Source organism: Pseudorasbora parva, chromosome 5 (assembly GCF_024679245.1).
Source record: "Pseudorasbora parva isolate DD20220531a chromosome 5, ASM2467924v1, whole genome shotgun sequence".
In the NCBI taxonomy this organism is placed as follows: Eukaryota; Metazoa; Chordata; class Actinopteri; order Cypriniformes; family Gobionidae; genus Pseudorasbora; species Pseudorasbora parva.
In genome coordinates this window covers 33,059,959-33,084,700 of record NC_090176.1, presented here as the reverse complement: position 1 = coordinate 33,084,700, position 24,742 = coordinate 33,059,959, and the positions used below count along the sequence as shown (strand labels likewise).

The 24,742-nt window shown below is 39.1% G+C and overlaps 1 protein-coding gene and 1 long non-coding RNA gene across 2 annotated transcripts in view; one reads left to right on the top strand and one right to left on the bottom strand.

Moving 5' to 3' along the window:
- il1rapl1a (interleukin 1 receptor accessory protein-like 1a) overlaps positions 1 to 24,742 on the top strand; it is a 153,722-nt gene that overhangs the window by 8,421 nt on the left and 120,559 nt on the right. The window lies entirely within an intron of this gene.
- Positions 16,616 to 17,694, bottom strand: LOC137075421 (uncharacterized). Its single transcript, XR_010905034.1, has 3 exons — positions 17,593 to 17,694; positions 16,756 to 16,817; positions 16,616 to 16,659 (listed from the first exon to the last, which is right to left on the bottom strand). It is a non-coding gene; the product is annotated as an uncharacterized lncRNA (long non-coding RNA).

The following is a 24,742-nucleotide window of genomic DNA, read 5'->3' as shown; positions in this document are numbered from 1 at the left end:
AAATGTTACCGCAATAGTTGATAGACACTCTGTAAAATATCACGCAAAATCTGTGTGAGTCAGATGGTAGGTGGGAAGAGGACAACCATCGTACTTTCTTCCGATAAGTACCATTGAAACTTATCTCTTAGTGGGTCAAACTGCTGGAAACATTGATAAGTTGTTTGGTGTCTGTGAAAGAACTATCTGGCCGTCATTTACTGATCTCCTAAGCTGGTCTGACCTCTGACTATACTGTGCATGAGCACAAAGACCACCCTCCTCATTTACATGTTGCACACGGAAAAATGAATCAATTTATATGAATATAAAATAAATGAATCAATTGATCAATACATGTAAAAATAAAGACGTGGTAAAAAATAAATGAATGCATAAATACATTTAAAAAAAGTAAATATAATAAAAATAAATGTTAAAATGAATTGACAAATAAATAAAAATGTATGTATATATATATATATATATATATATATATATATATATATATATATATATATATATATATATATATATATATATATATATATATATATATATATATTATAAAAGCAGAAAATAATAAATTAAGGGAAAAATAATACAAAATTTAATTTGATTAAAATAGATGCTCTAAAATAGATTCTGATATATGATAAAATCATATATATTTTATCAAGTCGTTTGTTCTGTTATTTATTTTCTAATATCACATTTATTTATCTGTTTATTAATTTACATATGTGTATATTTATTTATTTATTTATTTATTTATTTATTTATTTATTTATTTATTTATTTATTTATTTATTATGGTCCTATTATTATTATTATGGTCCTCCATATTCTTCTGGAAACAACGGACCATATGAGATTCCAAGTCACAGTCACAGAGTCTGTCCGTAAACAGCTAATGGACTGTACTTTAATGCAATTATACTCTAAATAAGAAATTAAAACTTTCAGTAGGTGGCGATAAATGTCTAAATGAGTAAGTCATTGGCTGAATCCAAAATCGCATGAGAAAATTACGTCGGTTAGAGGTTCTGAATTTAGTTTTTCGATTACTTTTTTTATTTTTATTAATCACCCAGCCCTACGTTAAATCGACAGCGCTAATTCACACTATTAAATAAATACAACAGAGGATGCTACTCACTCCTGTTATTATTATTGTTATGTTCCTTTTATAAGAGCAACAGGACTGAAATAATTAGCAAACACAATGCATGTTTCCACATGGTGTACATGCTAATAATAACATGAGGACACTGAGCAAATTTTATTGACTTACCAAGACTTAAATGGCCTTTTAGTGTTAAAAAAATAACTTTTTTAAAAAATAAATAGTTACAAAATAATGCAATCCATTGCCTTTTAAAGTATTGCATTCCAACAATGGTTTCCATTGATAAAATGAAGTCTCTCAGATGCTGTGACATCTTACGGTTCCCATGGTTACGCTGTCACAGCCACATCATTAACTGCCCACTTTCACAACAACAGTAACAACCCTCTCTTATGACCTCAGTATAGCTGAACAGGCACAAAATCAGCATCTTTTGATGGTTGGATAACCAAAACACCATCATAATATCATCACCCATCGGACAGGATGACAGGGTGTCGTTTTTTTTATCCCTTAAATAAGCAAGTGACTTCAAACGCATGAAGGGTTGTGCATTTCAAATGGAATATGCTATCGTGAACTTGCATCAGTGAAGAACATCACCTCTCATCTTGGATGCTGCAGTATGGTGTAGATTTTTATGCATAAAGTGTATATATGAGCTACGCCTGATTTATGCGCCTTCTTTCTAATATTTCTTCCTTATTTAAGATAGCTTGTTTATGAACTGCATACTGCAGTAAAGAATATGTCATTTTAACTCCTCACAAAATCACTTAGTATAATAATCTAGTACTCGCACTGTGAAACAGATATTGGACCCATTCCATCACTGTGAATCTGACAGCTGTTATTGAGCTGACAGACCGCACTTGTAACTGGGTTATTCACTGGACTTCACAGATGTGATAAATGCATTTTGATCTATTATTTAGTGTGCTGTAACATTAGCATTATTTGAATGTTAAATGGGCACTAGCGCACTCTCTGATTGGAGCTATCAAAGCTTCTGGAACAATCTGTGGAAATGAATTTGAGAGCAACAGCTGATTTGTCACGCCTCTTCCCATGTCCCTCCTCAGTAAATCACGCCAATTAAACCCTCATGTGTCAATTATTGTGTTTAGCTGGAGTCGGTTACTGATGAATTATGGGTATATTTGTGTGGAAGGAGCCTCAGCTGATACCTCATTGGCAGAGTAACAAAAAACAAAAATCAACAGGGTCTCCCTAATACAATACATTGTCAATGTGTGTTTTTAAATCTGAATATTCTCTTTCGATCCATAATGATCTCATTGCAATTTGACAAAAAAATGATCTGTTTGAATGTTTTCAAATGTCTAAAGTAAGCTGGTCTATCAGTCAGTGAGAGGCTTCGTACTACATGTGGTCTGAAGGAAGAAAAAAAATGTAGAAAATTTGATTTTCTGAGCAAGTTAATTAAAGTTATGATAAAAAAATATTTTGCATATAGGCCTGTAACTTTTTAAACTCTGTAGAATCCAAAGGGAGAAGTAGCTCCTCTAGCTAAACAGATGTTGTATTGTTAATATTCATGCAATGGAAAGATTAACTGTTCGGCACTTTGTAGAAGTACAAGCTATGTTTAAAAATTTACCAAATATTCAAAATGCAGGAAGTTCCTTTGTAGGCCTCACTGTTTCGTGTGCTTACAATGAGGACTTTTTTTTCCCCTCAGTACTTTTATTTTATTTTATTTATTTATTTTTAAATGGCACTCTGACAGAATGTTCCAACTAACCAGTTTTATTTATTTATTTAAAAATCTATTTCCCATCATGAATGTAAATGTCACATTAAAGTAAACTTGGCTAGTCATATAACAGCATGCCTCTCATTAAGCTGACCTTTGTCATCAGGTTCTGTATTAAACTGTATGTTTGATTCTCTACAGATTCGACCATTCTAGCAGAAAATTAAATTAACATAAAATCAATTAATACATTAATTAGTCTGGTTTAATCACATCATTCCGAGTCTACTTTGGAGACTAATTATTTATTTCATAATTAATGGAGGGTGATTAATTGTGAGGTTTAGAACGAGTACATGCCTTATGCCAGTCCAGCGCAAAAGGTTTATGTAAATGAAGGACAGGTGCTACGGTTTTCCATTTTATTATCATGCTCTCATTTTCAGATCTATGTTAGTGTATTATGGATAGAAAAAGTCTATAAATGCCATGTGACCACGATGTGTGAAACTTGTTAATGACTTATAGAGCACTGCCACACAGGTGATTTTTTTTTACAGGACACTATTACAGAGACAATCCCTCTGGAGTAACCTGAGGGTTAAGCATCTTTAATAAGGACACAATGGCGGACATAGGACATGGTGGACATAGGTTCATAGGAAAAAGAAAATTCTTTAATTTATTAATTTTTTTATTATTTTTGTTTTTTCCTGTACGACAATAAGATTAAATGAAATGGATTATTCAGATTTTTATCCTGAAAAAAAAAACCTCATATGAGGTCAAATTGCCTCCATTTCTACTCCGTTTTGCCAAGACATCAAAATCTGCAATCTAAATTCAGAGTTCGTCAGTTCCATATGAGCGCAAATATTTCTCATTAAATTCTTCCAAGACCAAGTATCTGGGCTATGCTGTAAAAATGAAAATATACTTGAGGCACCATTTGGGGTTCCTCAGATCACACTCTCATATTCACAGTGTTTAGCAGAGGCTTTTATCCAAAGCGAATGGCATATGAGGAATACGACATATGCGAGGTAGTGACATAAGAAGTGCTGCGATATTTCATAACTGTTCAGAGAAGTAGAACAGAGATGACAGTGAGAAAAGTATAAGTTTAAGAGATTTTTTTTTAGAATTAAAGTGCATTAACAAGATTTTAGTCAAGTGCTCACTGAACAGATGCATCTCATCTGAAGGTGCCTCAAATTTTCTATAGTGTATTAAAAAAAATTCAGTATATTGCCTTAAAGCATATCCGTTATGATGGGGTTGTGCTGTTTGCAGTATTTAGGTTTATAGTGTTTGTAGGAGCTTATTGATTCTTTTTTTATTTGTAATTGTGCAATCCTAAAATTTTTACAGTAGTTTCATTTTGTCTTTATTTAATTTCCACAAAGGACCCGAAAAGACATGTAAGACTAAGTTGATTGTTAAAGTACCAGATCTTTTCTTCCCTGTTGTGAAATGGAATATCCAAAAAGAATGCAAAAGAATGTAAAAATGTATTTTGAGGACTGGCTTGCACCGGTTGTCGATTAGATGGAGGTCAGAATTCAGGTCTGAATGTGAGCTTGCAGACAATTGTAAGACAGGGGCGGAGTTTAATCTGATTAAATTATATAAGAGGAATCTAAAATTTCATCAAAAGGTTTTGATTTAAAAATGACGTTATACAAAAAGTGATATGCATGCACAGATGAGGTCAACATCATGCATTTAGAAAATACAGTTTTAATGCTGACTTTAAAGTGCCCCAATTATGCTATTTTAAAGTATACAAATTTTGTTTTGGAGGTCTCCAACTGCAGGTTTACATGTTTCATTTTCTCATAATTATACATTGCACATCACATTTTTCAATGATTCTTAAATGACTCGTTGGATGAATCAGTCTCTCTAAATCCCTCTTTTCCATGATACTACTCCACTCTGACTGGCTACAGGACCCAGTCTGTTACGATAGTTCTGCTGCTTGTCAGAAGCTAAATGACAATTACCATAACTGCATTTCAGCTCAGGAGGCTTCCTTAGTCCTAAACGATTGTACACGCTGTAAAGACAGTAACAATGCCTACGATTTTACCATATAATTTTGGACGCGAGTCTGATGATGAAACATAGAAAGAACTAGTTATTCAAATCAAACCTGCATTGCAAAGACAACTTGAGCACATTTCTTAGTGATATGCTCATTTTGAGGTACATTGATTTGAGATATTGCAACTGTATTTCCTCACCATCAGCATTAACAAGTGTATGTCTTTCAACAAACAGATGTGTATATTTCTAATTTATTGCAGTGCACATGAGGGAACTGTATCGATAACAGCGCATACATTAGCCGAACACTAATGTCAATGACTGATGTAACATTACGCTGCATTCACACAGGGTGTCGGCGTTAATGCTTCTCATTAACTTTGAATGGGTTTCGTCGTGAAGCAAGTGGCTAAAGTTGAAGATTTCTCAACTTTTTAAGCACTAACGAGGGCATCATCCAATCAGATCGCCCTATGCAAATACCCTAGAGCAGACACTAGCCAATTGTGTTCATGCAACGCTAAAGCAGACGTGTGATTGGCTGTTGTCACTATGACAGTCGCATCAGCACCATAGACCATAAAAAAATATGGATGACGCGACATCATCCGTTTCCGCTTGGCAGTTTAAAGCTTTTAGGCGGCCTGCACGGCGCTGACATCTTGGGACCGAGTCTGCGCAGTAGAGATTTTGGGACCGGATTTGCGCAGAGCAGGAAGTACAGCTGCGATATCAAAAGCCCGCCCACAATCTCACAGATGCAGAACAATTAATTATGTTGGTGTGAAATAAACAGTTATGGAAATGTAGGAATTAAAGCTAAAGCGCTAATCTACTCCCAAAAATCCCGAAAAAAGTCTGTTAGTGCCTCAGTGACAACTTCCCTCAGAGAAGACGTCGATCTCAGCTGTCAATCATGACGATTGACGAATCATGATAATTTTAATGTTTAGTTTGCCTCACGCCCATTAGAGAAAACAGAGGGGCGGCTATACTGGAACCGTTTACCGGGGGGCAATCGAGGCGCGAAAGCTTCAGTTTCTGAGAGGGATGATGCAGGCTTGATCAGCTTCAGCCACGCCCTCCATCAAGCGTTAATGCCGACGCCCCTGAGATTTGAAAAGCAGTTGTCAGTGAAATTATGCGTTTGTTTGCCGGCGGACAACATACAACATAGGTGAGCATAATGTAATAGTCCTTTCTTGTGACATAGAAGCGTCACGCAGTGGAATTCGAATTACAAATGACTAGTTGAGATGTTTCAGAGGTGATTCTTTCTTTTTGGAGACAATAAATATTTATTGTGCACTTTCAACTTTACAACTTTGCAGAACCTTTACGTTCACAAACACCTATATTACATACTGCATGAAAGAGAATGTATGAAAAACCATAATAGGGGCACTTTAAGTGATTCAAACATAACGCAGAAAGAGCTTCACTAAGTCTCACAAGCTGATGATTTTCAAACCGCGGAATGTATGTTTTTTATTTATTTTTTGTATTAGCCCTATCCAAGATCATTTATGAAGGAAAATACATATAACGTGTCTAAGTGAATAAGTGATTTATATATATATTAGGGCCGGGACTTTAACGCGTTAATTAAGATTAATTAATTACGTGACTTTAACACGTTTATTAATTACGCAAAAAAATAAAAAAAATTAACCGCATTTATTTTTGCACCGCGGAACTTTTTTCAATGAATCAGTTTCGACGGACCGATTATACTGGAACACCAACTAGCGCTCCGGAGTCAAGACAACAACATTCCTTGGGTGCGTCTCAATCAGCTCCCTAGTTCAGTAGTCAGGGCACTGATCAGGGAGTCAGCTCATTGACTTATGTCTTGATCAGTGCCCTGACTAGGGAACTAGGGAGCTGATTGAGACGCAGGGCATGAGTGAACATGAGCGGAGAAGCTGATGAGACTGCTTTGCTTGGCCCCGTGGATGGGAAATTTTGTTTTAAAAAACGAAAGAATGGAAGCGTCGTCAAGAGCAGGGTTGTGTGCAAGCTATACAACAAGGAATTTGCGTATCACCGCAGTACATCAAGCCTCAAATATCACAAATATGCTTTTGCTACACTTAATGGCAAACATTCCGCTGGTCTGCTGGACTGAAATAAATAAACAATATTTTGTTGATTAAGCTTATGTATTCAGTCATTATTCAATGGTGTACTAAAAATACATGTGAAAAATTACTTCTCATTGTTCTCAGGTCAAATATTTATATGCGATTAAAATGCGATTAATTAATTACAAAGCCTCTAATTAATTAGATTAATTTTTTTAATCGAGTCCCGGCCCTAATATATATATATATATATATATATATATATATATATATATATATATATATATATATATATATATATATATATATATATATATATATATATATATATATATATATGTGTATATATATATATATATATATATATATATATACGTATATATATATATACCCATACATACATACATACGTTTTAAAAAGAATCTGAAAACGAGAAAAAAATTCTGTAGTATTTATACCAAATTTGGTATAAATACTACAGAATTTTTTTCTCGTTTTCAGATTCTTTTTAAAACAAATATAATTACTGGCCCTAATTTACACTACATATGTGCTAACGTTCTCATACCAAGCGTTATATAATTTACTGTGATATACTGTGGGACAAATGTCCTGTTCTCTAGGCTCACATCGCTTCTACATCCTAACGAGACTCCCATCAGATGGCTTCTAGCAGTCAGACACCTGCTATCTGAGTGTGTGTGTGTGTGTGTGTGTGTTAAGGGTGAACTTCCTCCTAATTAGCTGTCATTTGCTCTGTGCCCATATCAGGAGGTCATGTTATCATTGGGGCTGATGTATTCTCTGTAAAACCACACCACTCCTCCAAAGGGTACGTTTGAGGGGGTGGAGGGAGGCGACGTGAACTTGGAGAGTTAATGAGGAATCAGACATAATTTAAATGCAGATGCGTGTCATTAATCTTGGTGTCCTCCCTCACTCTTACGCCGTTTTTTTTTCTTTTTCACTCACACTTTGAGTCTTCTGGAGCTAGCCTGATGTAATTTGGAGGGATAAAAGAATATTGCACAATACATGATGTGTTTACGATGCCTTTCTGACCACCAGGGATCTCTGCTGAAACGCAGTGCATGTAACATTACCACTTCCTGTTAAGCTCCTGTGCAAACTTTTTGTCAGTTCTGTTTCTCGTCCAAGCTTGAGAACTTCTCTGTGCCCACCTACACAAGCCTGTATGGCTCACAGATGAGAGTAGAGATAAATGTGCAGTCAGCTGGGCTCACATCCCAGAATAGACCGGTAACTACGGCGACTGTACGTTGGAGCAAGCGTACAGGAGTTAATGTAACCACCCCTCCTGTGCTCCACACTCTCTTTGACGCTCTCTCAGAGTAATTGCACGTAATTGGCGGTCCACTGAGAAGGCCCTTCCACTGTGTCGTCCCTTGTCTTTCTTTGATTGTGAAGTGGATTGCTCGGGTTGTGTCACTGATAAGGCATGTGTTTAATCGATGTTGAGAGGTAGCCGTGGTGATGACATGACCCTCTTGACGGCATACCATAATTATGCCCACCCCCGGCATGCGGTGCTTGATCGCAAACAATGTTTGATTTTTTATTTTTTTTTCACCTCTTAATTATTTTTTAATTAGCAGCCTCTACACAAGAGAGAGTTGGAAACGCTAAGCACCAGAGATTGTTTCGTAGTTAATTACCACACACACACATACCTACACCCACATAATATAGATTTTCCGCATATTGTGTTAAATATCAATATGATATGCATTACTTTGCATATGTCATCTTGTTTGTCGGTTGCAATAACACAAGCATTCCTTTATTGGAGTGAATCGATGCACATATTTTCAGTCTTTAATCAGGCATTTGTAAGAAATGAAAGGAATAACAGGCTTGTCTGCAGAATATTGTATCTTATGATTCTGAATCTCCACAATCTCTTTATGAGGCTTTGGTTGGGTGATAGTTTCTGTCCTTCTGTAGGTGTTTGTGTGGTGATTAAGATCACCATGACAACAACGAGCAGCTGGGCCAGTGCTTAGAGCCTGCTACGTATTACCTGTTTCATATTGAAACTTATTTAAATAAAAATAGATGTACAAATTCAAACCCTTGGAGTTATCTAATTGCAAACGTTAGGCATACATCATGTCTGATGAATCAGATGTAAACATCAGAATATATCACAAAAGCATATCAAACCTGTGTGTAATTTGTATCACAGTTGTGATTAGTAATCTTAAGTGCTTTGATTCTCACTCTCTCTCCAACCCAGGCTCATTGGAAAAACATGCCTGTGGTATCATTTCTGGGAAATGACAATACATTGCTTCGTGCACGTTTCTTCACACTTCCGAAGTGAAATGACCACATAAAACAAGTTTTATGTAAAACAGATGAACACGAACATGCAAATGTTTTATTGCATTGGTTTAACACCTACACCAAACCCTTCCTTAAACCTAACCGATGCTGTTAATAAAAGGAAATGTAAAATGAAGCAACAATGCCATTTTAGCTTGCTTCTACAAGTTGTTGAGCTCTATATCATGACTCATGTTTCACTGACTGGACTGTTCCAGGTGAGCTACTGAGCAAGTTTGGTTATGTGATGCAAATGTCAAAGTGTATTAGATAACAATTCATGCAATATGGTAAAAGTGTTTTGTGCTCCTATTGTGCAAGGAAGGAACTGCACAAGAACGTCTTTATTCAATCCCTGTAATCCAAATCTGTGAGAACAGGAATATAATTGGTTGATGTTGTATGTATGTATACTATACTGCACACACTATGCACATTTTCTGTATGTATGGAATACTCGAATGGTAAAATACTGTACACCATGCTGCAATGTTCACGACCTTGCTTCTTCATTGTTACAAAACAACCTTGATTTTTGACTTTGACTCTCCATTCCAAACTGAAAAAGTAGGAGTGGGGGGAAAAATGTCCAAACAAGCAATAAAACTGAGAAGAACTGCAGCTGAAGTAATGCTTCAAATTTCGATTTGATTGAATTACTTTTTGAAATGTTTGTTGTTTCATAATGCATTGGTGCATTTTTTTTAAATGGCTGGTTTACAGTAAATAATGTTCATTATTTATTAGCGAGTATGCTAGTATTTCATTTTAAACATAGACTTTGTTTGCTAGATTTAAGTCTGCAATATTTGGTGCTTGTGTGGTTGTCTTCCTGTTGTTTTCCTCTTCAGGATCTGTTTTTCTTTGGAGCAGCTGTTGATTTCATTGTTTTAGCATTCACATATTCGAGTACATGAGCCAAGCCATATGGTGGCAAATCACTGAGCCAGGACTAGAAAGATAGATAAAGATAGAGAAAACCACACAAAAAATCCTTTACTTGCCCTCTTTCTTTCTTTTTTATCATTAGCACTGTTATTAGTCATGCTGTTGTTATGGATGTTTAAGGTGAAGGCTGATTGCTTTCGGAGTGTATTTATGCTCCGCGATGCCGAGGGTGTAGGCAGGATTGAGTGTGTGCGGACAGGCACATTTTTCACCTGTTCACCTCCTCTTATCCAGGCTGCCGTTCAAGGTCTCAGGTCCTTACAATGGCTCAGACACAAATGCAGCCACCCAAAGAGTGAACTGACACAGGCAATTTCAACATCCATCTCGCTGCATATATTGACTATACGAGAGAAGTGCTCCTGCTAGAAAGCTATTTGTACGCTTTGAAATCCAGAAAGGCTAACAATGGCCACATTTGTACTGCAAAAAGTCTGTTTGAGGAATGATATAGGCAGCTGTGAACCTTGGGTTCTGGTAAAAAGTAAAGACAGGCTGCAACCATAAATCAATAGATGTGTGTTTATCTGCTTACATGTGTTTGTGTGTTTATAGGGATGTATTGCTCCTAAATGACCATACGCTTCCATCTTTGATAAAAGGAAGTGTGGCAAACTTAGAGTGACTATAGCAACCTTACTCCTTTGCTTCATTGACAGAGTGACTGTTTTAATGTTTCTGAATGAAATGCGGCCAATGCACTTTCTGAATAAGTCTGGATTCGAGTTATGAGTCAAATCTGGGCTAGAGAAAGGAGTTATGGAGCTGTAACCAAGGGCATGGATCAGTGGGGTCATCTATCTCTGGGTCGGACAGGCCCTTGCCTCCAGTGTGTTTATTATAGCCTGTATATTATCAGACGCTGTGGATTATACTGGTTGTTGCTGAAAAACTTTAAATTCCCTTCATGGAATACATGGGAAAATTCATAGGACGCTATTGTCTAAACCTCAAACTAAGCCAAATAAAAATAAAAACAGAATAAATATAACAGCATTTAATATGTAACCATCTACTATCGAATATTAGTGATAATAGCGCAATCATTTTGACAGCGGTGTAAAATTTCTGTTCTATTCCTGTTCACTAAATGTAAACATTTTGTATTTAATTTAGTTCTATCTAAATAGTTTTTGTTGTTTTTAATGGGGGCAAAAGAAAATGTCTATTCTTAATAAAATTATTCAAAAGCAATTTCAAACATAGAGATATATTGAATAACATAAAAATTGTTCATCCATCCATCCAAATCTAATCTAATCTAATCTATATATATTTTTTGATATCGCCCAGCCCTAAACAGCAGTAATAAGTAATAATCAACTTTTCTGGCATTTCCATCATGCACCGGCCATGAATAGGTAATAAAGTTGCTTGCTTTTTTCCCCCAGCTTTATTTACATAGTTTTATCATTCTTTTCATTGTTAGGTTTAGTAACTTGCCATTTTGGGACATCTAGAGTTAATTTTCTACTCAAAATGACACATTCAAACTCAAAAACGATGCATCGAATGTTACCATCATTGTGTATTAAAGGTGTCATGAACTGGCTTTTTAAATTTTTTTATACTGTTGTCTGAGGTCAACTAATGATGTTCCTGTGTTTTTTACATTTAAAAACATCATAACCAATAAATAGGCTATTTTCTACACTGGTTTTGAGGCTCTCTCCAAAACGCTGGGTTTTGATGGGCGTGCAGCACTGGAGACTTGGAAGTAAACGCCTACAGCTAGGATTGGATAAAATTAGCATATTTAATGACCTTAAGCTCCCCTGTCAGTTTACTGAGGGAGAGGAGAGATTGAGGGAGAAGTGGCAACTGGAATGATTTTCTCAATCACAGGGCTCGTAAACGTCTTTATCAAACAAACACAGGGATGTATTTCTCATCCACCTGTTACTGATTGGACTATCATTTTTATAGTACACATAGCCCGGGCGATCGGATCATACTCACTTAAAAATGTTGGGTTAAAAATAACCCAACACGTAACCCAACTGTGGGTTGGTATTGCACCTTCCCAACGTTGGGTTATTTTAATCCAATGCATTGGGTTAAAAAACAGTTGGGTTAAAAGTAACCCAACATTTGAGTTAAATTTTTATTTTTATTCAAGCCATTATTTTAATAAATAAAATACCCATTGTTTTCAAATACAGATTTTTTTATTTGTATAAAACAATACATGTGCTTTAAAATATATATTTTAAATGTCAAACTAAATATTGGGGAGTACATTTTTATTGTAAATATACATAAATGTGTAAATATTAAATTCAAAATACACAGCACACATAATACACAAAAAGGTACATAAGGTAAACATACATAAAAGGTGTACATACAAAACAAAAATTAAAAATGAACACAACAAATATTAAATTAAAAAACTATACAAATATGGACAGAATACACACATTCATAATATTAAATTCTTCAAGAAATAAACAACTTTATTAAAAAATCTACATTGTACACTGTATTCCTTGATGTGTTGTGAACATACCTTAAATAGCAAAACAAATACAAATTATGATAATCAAAGTTTTTAATGAGGCAGCAAAATATATATTCAAGTTTGCATGCTACAAAATCTCCCAAATGGGGTAGAGGTCTTTGGATAGTTCATGTCATAAATAAATAAAAAATCTGAAACATACAGCCAGTGCTTGAAATAAGGTCTTCTGTTCAACTGCCTCCACAATGAAAGTGACAAAAACCAGCGAGGTCTCTTTGTCACCAAGCATCGTCATGTGGATCCTGGCTTGTCTCACTGTTCAGCTAATGCTCCATGTTAGTTCCAACCTTAAAAGAATTTTAAAAAGTTCAGTTTGCTTGCACTGTGACGACATCAGCAGTGTTAAATTACGTAAAAGTTACAATGAAGCAGTATTGTACTGAATTAAACAAATTGTCATTAATTAGTCATTACATCTGCTGTTCATTTTTCACCAATCAACATACTAATCCTCATGCTGTTTCAAACCCTTAAGACTTTGGTTCATCTTCTGAACACAGAAAGGCCTAGAAAGGCAGTAAAGATATTAATGTAATCCATGTGACTCCAGTAATTCAACCTCAGTTTTATGAAGTGACAAGCGTATATTCTATCCCTTAACCATAATTTACCGCTTTATTTACAAAACATTAATCTCAACACATGTACACGAGAGCCCCTTGACGCATGCGTGTTGTGTTGAAAAGAGAGCAAATGTTGTTGTGTTATGTTTTTTTTTGTGTTGTTGCAAAAAGCACTCGTGTCGCTTCATAAAACTGAGGTTAGACCACTTGAATCCCATGGATTACTTTAATGCTGTGTGTCCTGGGTCTTAAAGTGGTAGTTGCGTAGGTCGTCAATGGAGGGACAGAAACCTTGCAGATTTCTTTAACATTTGTGTTTCAAAGAACAACGAAAGTCTTACAACAACACGAGGGTAATTCATGAGATAGTTTACCCAAAAATAATAATAATGGCTTCCAGTAGACCGCCTTAAGTATTCAACTTCTGAAAAAAGCGTAACTGCTGTGAGAATAACGTCAGACGTAGCGTAAAAAAACGTAAATGCCGAGACGATTAAGTTGGACGTAGCGTAAGCGTTTTGAATTGCGAGGGGCGTTACACTTTCTTTGTAAGTTGAATAAGGAAGGCTGTCTGTCGAATTTTTTTTATTTTAGTCTATAAAGTTTTAAATATGGATATTTTTTCTACAAAAACCCATCGATTCACTTCAGAAGACCCTTATTAACCTCAAGGAGCCGTATGGATTACTTTCATAATGGATGGATGCACTTTTTTTGGGCTTCAAATTTTGACCATTATAATGCTTGGATTAGTCAGGACATTTATTAATAACTGATTGTGTTCGTCTGAAAGAAGAATGTCATATACACCTAGGATGACTTGAGGGTGAGTCAATTATGGGATATTTTTTGGGTGAACTATTGGATAATCTATTAACAAGCAAAATCACTAAAGGAAATAATAAATGGATGCATATGAGCAGTGCACTTTATCAAAGCTAATTTGATAGTGTTGCTTTTGTGAGGTATGGCGATGATGGCAGGATGGCAGGAAGGGTTTTAAAGGCAATTTCTCCATGATCATCTTTGAAAGACAAGTTAACAGAAAAAGAGAAAAAAACTGTTTTCATGATACCAAATGTGTGGACCTGATTTCATATGCACTTAGACACAACCAAAACAACTTATTGAAATTAAAACATACTGTATGAAAATGAGAGAAGACAGCTGAAAAAAATAAAAATAAACTGGTTGTTTCCCAAACAACCTGGTTCTGTAGTAGCCCCTGCACTGCACATCTAATGTTATATCTAATGTTATTCAACTTACCAGCTTGTTAGTAGAGACTCCAAACCCGGAAATGTGCGTCAGATAAGGAAGACGTCGAACTTGGGTACTATTGGTGATACTCAATAGTCTATAGTCAAATAATTTGAATATGTACATGGAGACTAATGATGGTGACATTTTAAGTAAACCTTGTGATATTGCCAATCATTTGAATGATTTTTTTATATGCAAAGTAGAACAATTAAGATCTTGTATGACAATGCAAGACACTGAATCTCCTTGTGACAATGTTAGATTTATTATGAGAGGGAAAATTTGCTCCCTGTCATTTAATACTTGTGATGAGGACAACGTTAAGAAGTTGCTTCTCTCTTTATCTGATGAGAAAACCCCTGGTAATGATCATCTTGATGGCAAAATTTTTAAAATTGTTGCAAATATTTTGTCCAAACCAATATGTCACATCTTTAATAGGTCAGTTCTCAGCGGAGTGTTTCCGAAGATATGGAAACAGTCTAAAATTGTGCCTTTACTGAAAGATGAAAAGGCAGGGTTTACTCCTTCTAATTGCAGACCAATTCATATTCTTCCTGTATTAAGCAAAATATTTGAAAGGTTACTTTTTAATCAAATGCTAGAGTACTTTACATTAAATGAATTGCTAACGAGTTCACAGCATGCCTATAGACCAGGCCATTCAACTAACACTGCATTAGTGCATATGGTTGATCAGTGGCTTACATATATAGAGAATAAAAGACTTGTTGGTGCAGTACTTTTAGATTTTACAGCTGCATTTGATGTAATTGACCATGATATTCTGTTGTCAAAGCTCAAGTATTATGGATTCTCACAATTGTCTGCTTCACTGATAAGGAGTTATCTATATGGCAGAACTCAGCAAGTATTTTTTAATGGTAGTTTTTCTGATAGTAAATGTATATCATGCGGTATTCCACAGGGCAGCTGTCTGGGTCCACTCTTATTTTCAATTTTTGTGAATGATTTGCCCCATGTTGTTAGAAATGCAGAAGTTGTACTGTATGCAGATGATGCAAGTTTATTTTGTGCATCTCCTTCAATAACCGATCTAAGTATGAACCTTCAAAACCAATTAAATTTGATTATCAACTGGGTTAATTTGAACAAATTAGTACTAAATATTTCTAAGACCAAATGTATTGTTTTTGGTACTAAACACTTGTTAAATAAACCTTGTAACCTAAATTTGAACATTGATACAACTTTGGTTGAGCAGGTTACTACAACTAAACTCTTGGGTGTCAAGCTGGATAATCAGCTCTCATGGACTGATCAGATAAATAATATTGTTTCTAGGATGGGCAGAGGCATTGCTTTAGCTAGGAAGTGTGTGCCGTTTTGTCCACCCTCAGTCATGAAAACAGTAGTCCAGTCTTTGGTTTTGTCACACCTGGAGTACTGCTCAGTTATTTGGTCCAGTGCTACACAAGAGCACTTGAGAAAACTTCAACTTGCTCAGAATAGAGCAGCCAGAGTTGCTCTTGGCTGTTCGTACAGGACCGGTGTGAATGAGATGCACACTATATTAGTATGGTTAAAGGTACAGGATAAATTAAAGATAAGTCTTCTGTGTTACATGCATAACGCTATCTACAAAAACAAGCCTACATTTTTTGTGGATAAATTGGTGTACAGTGGATATTGCCATCAACATATTACTCGGCAGGTCAGCTCAGGTGATTTAGTTGTTCCTTTTGCACAATCAAACTATATGAGAAGAACTGTACTATTTAGATCCTCAGTAGCTTGGAATCAACTCTCAATGTGTATAAGACAAACAAGCAACATATCTTATTTTAAAAAAAATGTTAAAAAATGTATGATCTGTAATGATAACTAAGTGTAATGACTCAAATTGAAGTGTATGTAGTCTTTTGATAACATATTTTAAAAAGTGTAATGTGATTGTGTATATTGTTTTGATATTGTAAAATGGACCCCAGGAAGATTAGCGACCACTCGTGGAAGCTAATGGGGTTCCAAATAAATAAACAAATAAACAAATAAACTCCAGGACTAGAGTCGAGAACCACTGAGATCCAATCCTTCCTCTGCATTAGAATGAAGCAGGGGGGAAAAAATAACCAGAAAAGTATACTAGTCTTTAAAAAATAATCGTAATCGTTTCAATATCGTAGCCTACTCACCTTTAATTAAATGGCAGAGGTTCAACTGTTCTAGTCTTTGCTTCACAAATGAATCCATTGGTCTACAACACAGGTATATAACACACTTAGTACAACATATTTAAAATATAGGCAAAAACTGTCATAGCTTCATAAGAAAACGTACTTTAGTTGTATGATTTAGCTACTCCTGTAATACGTTTAATAGTAACATGCATAATATATATTCAGATGACAACATTCATTATGAATATAGGCCTACCACATTTCTGCCAAATTATCATATTTGCAGTTTGTGTTAACTTACTACGGTAAAACTAAGTAATTTGTGGGTTGGAAAATATTCTAACTGTTGTGAACTAATGTTAAAATTGTTAGCACAATATTTCAGTTATCTGCGTCAATGCTGTTGTGAATATCTGCACTCATTCATCTCACAACAGATATTTAGAGTAGCAAGTTATACTGTTGGATATTCGGCGAATTCAAACGCTTCTCCCTGGATCTCACAGCGCTGCTGTGGTGTCGTGTGAACGGGTCTGAGCTCGCACTGCACGGGCCGAGCTGATAATGCTCCGCGCGGCATTAGATAGTGATTTCAGACTAGGCATAAGTTACTTACTTTCTTTATCGCCGTATTAAGTTTTTAAATAGGTACAATAGAATAATGTTTTTACTTTATTACTGCTAGCGAGCTATCTGGGATAGCTATGGTTTATTTCCAATCTATCTCATTTTTCCAGAGAGCATTAACGGGATTTTTTAAAATAAAATTCAGTTTTCGACTATATTCAACGTTTCAGTACACAATACATAATGTTATAAGAGTTGTATTCATAAAAAAATGACATGTCTTACCTTTCATTTCATAATCAGGCTGCAGCAGCGTCTTCTGTTGGCAGTAACTGGACGGTTTGCCGTTAAAATTTGAACCGTCACTGGGGAAACCGTATTTAACCCAACTGCCGGGTTATTACTAAAAATAACCCAACATTTTGCAAAATAACCCAACATATTGACCCAATATGTGTAACCCAACGGTTGGGTTAAAAAACCCAACGTTTTTTACTGTGTATAAGCGCGAACCGCACGCACACACATGCCTGCCGGCTGCCCTTCAGATTTCAAGTTAAAAGTCCCGTTCTTCGCGTGTTTTCGAAGCTTTGATTATGTTTACAGTGTGCAATATAACATTTCATTCATGTTCATGTTTCGCTTGTAAAAAAACATAGTATTTTTCACACAATTTACTTATCTGAACAGCGCTGTTTTCTCTGTCCTAAAATTGGCCTGATGATTTCCTTGTTCTATGAAGTCCCTCCTTCAGAAACACGTAATGAGTTCTGATTGGGCCAGCGCTTCCTGTGTTGTGATTGGACAGCAGCTTAGCGCACTTTGCCCGGAAAGGTCCCGCCTCTTACCATAACGGGGAGATGCAAGCGCTGAATGTGCGCTCTTCTCCACGTGGGAGAGCAACAAGACCACGCCCTCTATTTTGCGTGTACTTGTGGGCGGAGGGTTAGTCAACAAACGGTTCTAGTGACGTCATTCAAGCAAGGAAGTGCAGGGGTGTAGTCCAAACCGGCCGTTCGCTGTAGGCTTTGAAAGGGAACTTATGTTAAATAAAATATCTCGCTTGGCATTGAACTGTGAGCTTTATAATTTTACAGGTATTATTTATGCTCTAACAGCAACATTACATACTAACTAAAGTTTGAAAGATGGAATCGCGAAGAATGGGACCTTTAAAGGGGGGGTGAAACACTCAGTTTCAGTCAATCTCAAGTCAATCTTGAGTACCTATAGAGTAGTATTGCATCATTCATATCTCCGAAAAGTCTTTAGTTTTATTATATTTATAAAAGAAAGATAGGCTGTACCGAGTCTTTCCGGAAAAAAAACGAGCGGCTGGAGGCGTATCGTGTGGGTGGAGCTAAAGAATGACGAGCACGTTGCTACAGCACGAGAGCTTCTGAAAGCTGACATCCTCAAGCGTGGGGAAGAAAACGTTACTCTAATAAACCATGGCTATCAATCAGATTCAACTAATACGATCCAGAATCGGATCCGGAGGCAGAAATAAATTGAACAGGAGAAACAGCAGCAGCAGGAAATCCGTCTCTGTGGTATGTACTGTATTTAGTGGCTTGTCAACATTTGCATTTGTTTACTCGTGGTTTATGATGACATGATTTGGTTTATGGACTATTGTATGCGACTAAACCTTAGCAGTAGCAAGCAAAACAGCTTTACACGTCAGATAGTGTATAAAAAAACAATGGAGTAACGTTAGCGCATTTGAAAGAAGCACGCTTTGTGAGAAAATCCCCTAGCCTAGGTTTATGTGGTTTAGATTTGGGTGGTTTTACAATAAACAAACGGATACATTGGTCAGCTAAACAAATGTATTTAAACACACACCATACATCGCATGCTCCATTGATAAATTAACTATACACGATCGTGTTGTTTACTGATGTTTACTTGCGTGACGATAGCCAACAACATAGACATTTGAGGCAGTTTTACTCACCGCCTGTTTCCAAAGCCGGACCGTTAACCTTTATCGCTGGGTCCGCTCCGTCAAAAACACACTTCTTGTTGATTTTGTGAAGTCCTGTGACAGCAGTGACCGTGGAGATCCACTGTTCTCGTCATTTCTGCGTTCAAATCGGTTCAAATGCAGCGCTGCCTTCCCGGAATGTTGTGCGGGGACATTAAAGTCGTTTGATGTCAACCATAGGAATAAAGTGGAGTGCGGTGCCACAGAAGTGTTGTGCGGACGAGTGTATCTGCACTCGAGAGCAGTGTTTATGGGGCGTGCATTTGCTCTTTCGCTCTAGTCACGCGCGCGCGCACCCTTCCGGGAGAAGAGCCCGTACGGCCCATACAAGGACCTTCCGCTCTGTCGACGTCAAACGGACCCATACGTGAAAAAAACTCTACGAAACTTGTGAGAAACCAGAAGGAATATTTTTAACACGGAAATACTACATCAACGTCCAACATTAGTTTTTGAAACTTTGTCTATGTTTAGGATGGGAATCCAAGTCTTGAACAGCATGACATGCATGAAACAGATCCCCCCCCCCCCCCCCCCCCCCCATGAGTCGGTGGGCGGGGCAACTGAATTACACGTTCTGTAGAGGTGTTTCGTAGTGTTATGACGTAAGAATGAAGCACAAGATCGTTTGCTGAGCCTGGTGTCTATAAAAGCTTTTCTTTGACTTACAAGGAAGTTTTCAGCTCAAACTTACAGGATAATCTTATATTACCATGATGTGGAGTGCAGTAAGTGATGAGACGGAGATGTGTCGAGTCAGCTTTACTAACACTTCAATATTATTCTCCAAACTGTACAGCGAGCAATGTAAACAATTGTCACACAACGTTAACCCGTAACTAGCTCTGCCGGAAAACCCACTCCCTTAAAAGGGCCACGTCTGGGTGAATGTCTCATACAGTTCAACTTGTTGGTCACCACACAGGCCCCCCCAGAATTCACCCATAATATCAGGCCCAGCCCGAACTGTATCCCAAACAGAACAGTCCAGCTCATAACAGTCCCTAAGAGTCAACGTATAGGGGGGCGGACCAGGCAGCCATACCGGCTGCGCTTAACAGGAGGGGGGCAAAGGGCAACGGGCGGGGCAGGGACAGTGCTAGGGGCATGGGCAGGAGCCGAGGCTGCCGCCGGAGGCTGCAGCCCCCTCTCCTTGGGGGCTGGGCCAGCTGAAGCGGTTCACCAATATCCACAAGAGCAGGCTTGAGACGGTCTATAGCCACTCGCTCAGGCGTACCCCCCATATCTTCAACAAAGTTCTTAGACCCTCTGGCCAGGACACGGAAAGGCCCATCGTAGGGGGGCTGCAATGGTGTACGATGGCTGTCATGGCGGATAAAAACATACTTGGCTGATGGTAAATCCTTAGGCACGTAGGGCTGGGGGAGGCCATGGTGAGACATTGGAATAGGGACAAAGGCCTCTGCAATTTTCCGGGACACGGCACGATGGGATGCAACTGACCACAGGACCATGGCATCTGGAAGGAACTCCCCTGGAACGCGCAGGGGCTGGCCATACACCAGCTCGGCCGAAGAGGCCTGAAGATCTTCCTTAGGGGCGGAGCGAAGGCCCAGCATGACCCATGGAAGGCGGTCAGCCCAGTTGTTGTCCGTAAGGCTGGCCCTGAGCGCAGCCTTCATGTCCTGATGAAAGCGCTCGCAAAGTCCATTGCTCTGTGGGTTGTAGGCTGTGGTATGGTGGACCTTCATCCCCAGGACCTCAGCGAGCGCCGTTCAAAGCTCTGATGTAAACTGCGGACCTCTGTCCGAGGAGAAGTCGGACGGTGTGCCAAAACGGGCCACCCAAGCCATAATGAATGCCCGGGCTACTTCAGTTGACGTAATGGAGGACAGTGGACACACTTCTGGCCACCTAGTGGTCCTGTCGACAATGGTGAGGAGGTAAGTAGAACCACAGGAGGGGGGAAGCGAGCCCACCAGGTCCACATTCACATGATCAAAACATCTCTCCGGCACTTTGAAGGGTGCCAAAGGGGCCTTGGTATGACGAGTCATCTTTGCGCGCTAGCATGCAACACAGGCAGCAGCCCAGGCCCTAACGTCCCTCCGTAGGCCTGGCCAGACGAACTTGGCCCCCACCAGCTTGGTGGAAGCCTTCACCCCGGGTGGGAAAGGCTGTGGATGGCATCAAAAACTTTTCGCCTCCAGCTAGCAGGTACCATGGGGCGCGGTTGGCCAGTGGAGACGTCACAAAGGAGTGTAGCGTTGGCCGTGTCACACGCCACATCTTCCATGAGCAACGCCGCAGGGGCTGTTCTGTAGGCTTGTACCTCAGAGTCCGCAGCCTGCTCCTCAGCCATGGCTGCGTAGTCAAGGCCCAAGTGGACGGACCCAGTGATCGCCCAGGAGAGGCAGTCTGCGACGAAATTGTCTTTGCCAGCCACATGCTGTATGTCAGTGGTGTATTCGGAGATGGCAGAGAGCTGACGCTGCTGTCGACCAGACCATGGCTCCGAAGACTTGGGTATGGCGAATGTCAACGGCTTGTGGTCAACGAAAGCCGTGAACTGCCGGCCCTCCAACAGGAAACGGAAATGACGAGTAGCGAGGAAAAGACCAAGGAGTTCCCTGTCTAAGGTGCTGTACTTCCTCTCATTGTCACGGAGCTTCCTGCTGAAAAAGGCTATCGGTTGCCAGGCTCCGCCCACCCACTGTTCACACAAAGCCCCCACGGCATAATCTGAGGCATCCGTGGTAAGAGCAACGGGGGCGGTTGGAGACGGGTGCGCCAGCAGAGCAGCGTTGGCCAGTGGAGTTTTGGCAGCATGAAAAGCCTCAGTCATCTCTGGGGACCAATCCAACACGTCTGCCGGTTTTCCACCCCGCAAGGCGTCGTACAATGTCGCATGAGTTGGGCCGCATGGGGGAGGAAACAGTTGTAGAAGTTCACCATGCCCAGAAACTCCTGCAGGGACTTCACAGTGTGCGGGCATGGGAAACTGGCTACGGCTTCCACCTTAGCAGGGAGGGGAATGGCCCCCTGCGGGGTGACATGGTGGCCGAGGAAAGTGATGGATGACCGGCCAAACCCGCACTTGGTCGGGTTGATGATGAGACCATGCTCACTGAGTCGGCCGAACAACTGCCTGAGATGCACCATGTGGTCGTCTGCGGACGCACTGGCCATGAGAATGTCATCCAAATAAACAAACAGGAAAGGCATGTCCCGCAGCACACATTCCATAAGGCGCTGAAACGTCTGCGCTGCCCCCTTGAGGCCGAAAGGCATCCGTAGAAACTCAAAGGCCAAAGGGCGTGATGACTGCTGTCTTGGGGACATCCTGTGGGTGGACTGGCACCTGGTGGTAACCGCGAACCAGGTCCACCTTTGAAAAGATGGTGGCGCTGGCCAGGTGGGCGGAGAAGTCCTGTATGTGCGGCACAAGGTACCGATTGGGGGTGGTGGCGTTGTTCAGGCGAAAGAAATCACCACAGGGATCAACTGCCACAGGGACAAATGCCATCAGCTTTGGTCACCATGTGCAGGGGGGAAGCCCACGGGCTGTTGGACCGTCGCACAATGCTGAGGTGCTCCATGGTGGCGAACTCCTCCCTGGCGATCGCAAGCTTGGCAGAGTCGAGGCGTCGGGGCCGTGCCTAAACTGGGGGGCCCACCGTGGTGATGTAGTGCTCCACGCCGTGCTTAGCCACAGCCGATGAGAACGTCCTGCGTTATCCCTCTTAGCTGGAACTGGGCCTCGATGTGTTGAAACCATGGCCGTGGATTGTTCTGCCAAAAGTCCGGCAATTTGATGGTGGCATCGTAGATCGCGCCGACATTAGCCGTGCCGATAGCCGCAATGGCATCATTTTCATCACCGCCATTGTGTAACATAATTCAACCTTATTCAACTCGCGTCAGGTCACCAATGTGGAGTGCAGTAAGTGATGAGACAGGAGACGGAGATGTGTCGAGTCAGCTTTACTAACACTTCAATATTATTCTCCAAACTGTACAGCGAGCAATGTAAACAACTGTCACACAACGTTAACCCGGAACTAACTCTGCCGGAAAACCCGCTCCCTTAAAGGGGCCGCATCTGGGGTCACCACACCAACTTGTTGGTCACCACAATGACATTTTATTTATAAAAAGCTCAAGGGAAAGTTGATTTCTCAATTCATCACCCCTTTAAAGAAACACTCCACCATAAAATAGGGCTTATTCAACTTCTTTCCTATATTTAGATATGTGGGCAAATCCATCTTTGTCTCAGCGCATGCATTGGTTTAGTTTGGCTAGGTCGCAGCTAGCTTAGCATAGTGAATGTAATCCTATGTTGCCAGCTAGCATGTCCAGAGTAAAAGTGATTAAAAAACACCCAATTACTTCTTGTGGCCTGCGTATTCACAACTAGTACAAATAGCGATGCAGATTAAGACTATGTAATTTCCTAGGCAGATATTTACATGGGACTATATTATGGGAAGCACAGACGAAGCACTGCTACTTGGGTGCAGAGATATCGCGCAACACAATGCGATCGATCAACAGCCAGAGGACGTGAGGATGAGAGCCGTGATATATCTGCCCCCCAAGTAGCAGCCATAAGCCTGTGATAGTTTTGGACAATATACAAATGTGAAATGATGAAATCTAACGAGTGTCTGGCTATTTTTATTTAGTGTTAAAATGCAGGATTCTCTGATTTTTGTCTTTCTCCCCTCCCACCCTTTACTCTTTGTGTGAAGTGCTTATTGTAAATGTTCCATATGTTGTAATTAGAGCTGGGTTCAAGTGTAGACAGATGCTAATATCATCAGCTAGCCCCACTTACAAATACTCCCTAAGGACTACACCCCCCTCCCCCCTCATTATTTATATTATCTTCTGCATAGTCATTAATCAGATATTTTACAAACTGATTTAGTTGCTTTGAGAGGCACTTTGCAGACAGTGTTTAGACAATACTGCATCTTGGTTTGAACTGATAAAAAATGTATTGCCTTTTAGAGTGAAAATTAGTTTTTCTAATTATTAACTATTACTGTTAATCACTAAATAATAAGCAAAATGCTCTCTTTACCCCCCAAAAAAGTCCCCGATCACACTTTTTGGTAATGATGACACGCTGCTTGATTTTAAGTTAAAAAAATGTTTTTATGTAATTGTTTGTTTTTTTGTTTATTATTTTTTTTTACTATTTCTTTATTAATATTTTATTTAATTTATTTAATACTTTAAACTTCTTTATATTGTCTTTTAATAACATCCAAAGGGTTCATTTACAAAATGCCTTATACCAATGTAGTTTGGCCGTACGTTTTGCCAATTGTTTGGTTTCTCTCTGAATATGCAGTACTTGGGTCTGAGTTTAAATGCTGTGTGTCATCAGGGCAGGTAGTATTGTTGTTGAGTGATTGATTTCCTCTCTTTTCCTGAGAGATTGCTTGTAATGCAGATTTTAAAATAGCCCACCTT